This window comes from Megascapheus bottae, unplaced genomic scaffold (assembly GCF_031878675.1).
Source record: "Megascapheus bottae isolate mThoBot1 unplaced genomic scaffold, mThoBot2.hap1 HAP1_SCAFFOLD_52, whole genome shotgun sequence".
Classification (NCBI taxonomy): Eukaryota; Metazoa; Chordata; class Mammalia; order Rodentia; family Geomyidae; genus Megascapheus; species Megascapheus bottae.
This window is the reverse complement of record NW_028327691.1, coordinates 1,359,381-1,363,054: the sequence shown is the minus strand read 5'-3', so window position 1 is coordinate 1,363,054 and position 3,674 is coordinate 1,359,381.

Sequence of the window (3,674 nt, the reverse complement as noted above, 5' to 3'; positions counted from 1 at the left end):
GGTGTGTGAAGTCAAAATGGTGGTGTGTACAGTCACAAATGGAGGTGTGTGAAGTCACAGAATGGAGGTGTGTGAACTCAAAATGAAGGTGTGTGAAGTCAAAAAATGGAGGTGTGCGAAGTCAAAGAATGGAGGTGTGTGAAGTCACAGAATGGAGGTTTGTGAAGTCAAACATTGGAAGTGTGTGAAGTTACAGAAAGGAGATGTGTGAAGTAATAGAATGGAGGTGTATGAAGTCATAGAATGGAGGTGTATGAAGTCATAGAATGGAGGTGTGTGAAGTCATAGAATGGAGGTGTGTGATGTCATAGAAGTTAGGTGTGTGAAGTCATAGAATGGAGTTGTGTGAAGTCATAGAATGGAGGTGTGTGAAGTCATAGAATCGAAGTGTGTGAAGTCACAGAAGGGAGGTGTGTGAAGTCAGAGAATGGAGGTGTGTGAACTCACAATGGAGGTGTGTGAAGTCAAATAATGGAGGTGTGTGAAGTCAGATGGAGTTGTGTGAAGTCAAAGAATGGAGGTGCGTGAAGTCAGAATGGAGGTGTACGAAGTCATAGAATGGAGGTGTGTGAAGTCAGAATGGAGGTGTGTGAACTCATAGCATGGAGGTGTGTGAAGTCACAATAGAGGTATGTCAAGTCATAGAATGGTGGTGTGTGAAGTTACAGAATGGAGGTGTGGAAGTCATAGAATGGAGGTGTGTGAAGTCAGAATGGAGGTGTGTGAAGGCACAGAATGGAAGTGTGTGCAGTCATAGAACGGAGGTGTGTGATCTCATAGAATGGAGGTGTGTGAAGTCATAGAATTGAGGTGTATGAAGTCAAAGAATGGAGGTCTGTGAAGTCAGATGGAGTTTGTGAAGTCATAGAATGGAGGTGTCTGAAGTCAGAATGGAGGTGTGTGAAGTCATAGAATGCAGGTGTGTGAAGTCAGAATGGAGGTGTGTGAACTCATAGAATGGAGATGTGTGAAGTCACAATGGAGGTATGTGAAGTTATAGAATGGTGGTGTGTGAAATCACAGAATGGTGGTGTGGAAGTCATAGAATGGAGGTGTGTGAAGTCAGAATGGAGGTGTTGATGTCACAGAATGGAGGTGTGTGAATTCAGAATGGAGGGGTGTGAAGTCATAGAATAGAAGTGTGTGAAGTCATAGAATGGAAGTGTGAAATCATAGAATGGACTTGTCTGAAGTCACAGAATGGAGGTTGTGAAGTCATAGAATGGACGTGTGTGAAGTCATACAATGGAGGTGTGTGAAGTCAGAATGGAGCTGTGTGAAGTCACAGAATGGAGGTGTGTGAAGTCAGAACGGAGGTGTGTGAACTCATAGATTGGAGGTGTGTGAAGTCACAATGGAGTTGTATGAACTCATAGAATGGAGGTGTGTGAAGTCACAGAATGCAGGGGTGTGAAGTCACAGAAAGGAAGTGTGTGAAGTCACAGAATGGAGGTGTGCGAAGTCATGAAATGGAGGTGTGTGAAGTCAGAATGGAGGTTTGTTAAGCCACAGAATGGAGGTGTGTGAACTCAGAATGGAAGTGTGTGACGTCACAGAATGGAGGTGTGTGAAGTCATAGCATGGAGGAATGCGAAATCATAGAATGGAAGTGTGTTACGTCATAGAATTGAGGTGAGTGAAGTCATAGAATGTAGATGTGTGAAGTCATAGAATGGAGGTGTGTGAAGACACCGTGGGAGGTGTGTGAAGTCACAGAATGGTGGTGTGTGAACTCAGAATGGATGTGTGAATTCACAGAATGGAGGTGTGTGAAGTCATAGAATGGAGGTGTGTGAAGTCATAGAATGGAGGTGTGTGAAGTCAGAATGGAGGTGAGTGAAGTAACCGAATGGAGGTGTGTGAAGTCAGAATGGAGGTGTGAAGTCACAGAATGGAGGTTTGTGAAGTCATAGAATGGATGTTTCTGAAGTAAGAATGAAGATGTGTGAAGTCATAGAATGGAGGTGTGTGATGTCATAGAATGGAGGTTTGTGAAGACATAGAATGGAGGTGTGTGAAGTCACAGAATGGAAGTGTGTGAAGTCACAGAATGGAGGTGTGTGAAGTCAAAATGGTGGTGTGTACAGTCACAAATGGAGGTGTGTGAAGTCACAGAATGGAGGTGTGTGAACTCAAAATGAAGGTGTGTGAAGTCAAAAAATGGAGGTGTGCGAAGTCAAAGAATGGAGGTGTGTGAAGTCACAGAATGGAGGTTTGTGAAGTCAAACATTGGAAGTGTGTGAAGTTACAGAAAGGAGATGTGTGAAGTAATAGAATGGAGGTGTATGAAGTCATAGAATGGAGGTGTATGAAGTCATAGAATGGAGGTGTGTGAAGTCATAGAATGGAGGTGTGTGATGTCATAGAAGGGAGGTGTGTGAAGTCATAGAATGGAGTTGTGTGAAGTCATAGAATGGAGGTGTGTGAAGTCATAGAATGGAAGTGTGTGAAGTCACAGAAGGGAGGTGTGTGAAGTCACAGAATGGAGGTGTGTGAACTCACAATGGAGGTGTGTGAAGTCAAATAATGGAGGTGTGTGAAGTCAGATGGAGTTGTGTGAAGTCAAAGAATGGAGGTGCGTGAAGTCAGAATGGAGGTGTACGAAGTCATAGAATGGAGGTGTGTGAAGTCAGAATGGAGGTGTGTGAACTCATAGCATGGAGGTGTGTGAAGTCACAATAGAGGTATGTCAAGTCATAGAATGGTGGTGTGTGAAGTCACAGAATGGAGGTGTGGAAGTCATAGAATGGAGGTGTGTGAAGTCAGAATGGAGGTGTGTGAAGGCACAGAATGGAAGTGTGTGCAGTCATAGAACGGAGGTGTGTGATCTCATAGAATGGAGGTGTGTGAAGTCATAGAATTGAGGTGTATGAAGTCAAAGAATGGAGGTCTGTGAAGTCAGATGGAGTTTGTGAAGTCATAGAATGGAGGTGTCTGAAGTCAGAATGGAGGTGTGTGAAGTCATAGAATGCAGGTGTGTGAAGTCAGAATGGAGGTGTGTGAACTCATAGAATGGAGATGTGTGAAGTCACAATGGAGGTATGTGAAGTTATAGAATGGTGGTGTGTGAAATCACAGAATGGTGGTGTGGAAGTCATAGAATGGAGGTGTGTGAAGTCAGAATGGAGGTGTTGATGTCACAGAATGGAGGTGTGTGAATTCAGAATGGAGGGGTGTGAAGTCATAGAATAGAAGTGTGTGAAGTCATAGAATGGAAGTGTGAAATCATAGAATGGACTTGTCTGAAGTCACAGAATGGAGGTTGTGAAGTCATAGAATGGACGTGTGTGAAGTCATACAATGGAGGTGTGTGAAGTCAGAATGGAGCTGTGTGAAGTCACAGAATGGAGGTGTGTGAAGTCAGAACGGAGGTGTGTGAACTCATAGATTGGAGGTGTGTGAAGTCACAATGGAGTTGTATGAACTCATAGAATGGAGGTGTGTGAAGTCACAGAATGCAGGGGTGTGAAGTCACAGAAAGGAGGTGTGTGAAGTCATAGAATGGAGGTGTGCGAAGTCATGAAATGGAGGTGTGTGAAGTCAGAATGGAGGTTTGTTAAGCCACAGAATGGAGGTGTGTGAACTCAGAATGGAAGTGTGTGACGTCACAGAATGGAGGTGTGTGAAGTCATAGCATGGAGGAATGCGAAATCATAGAATGGAAGTGTGTTACG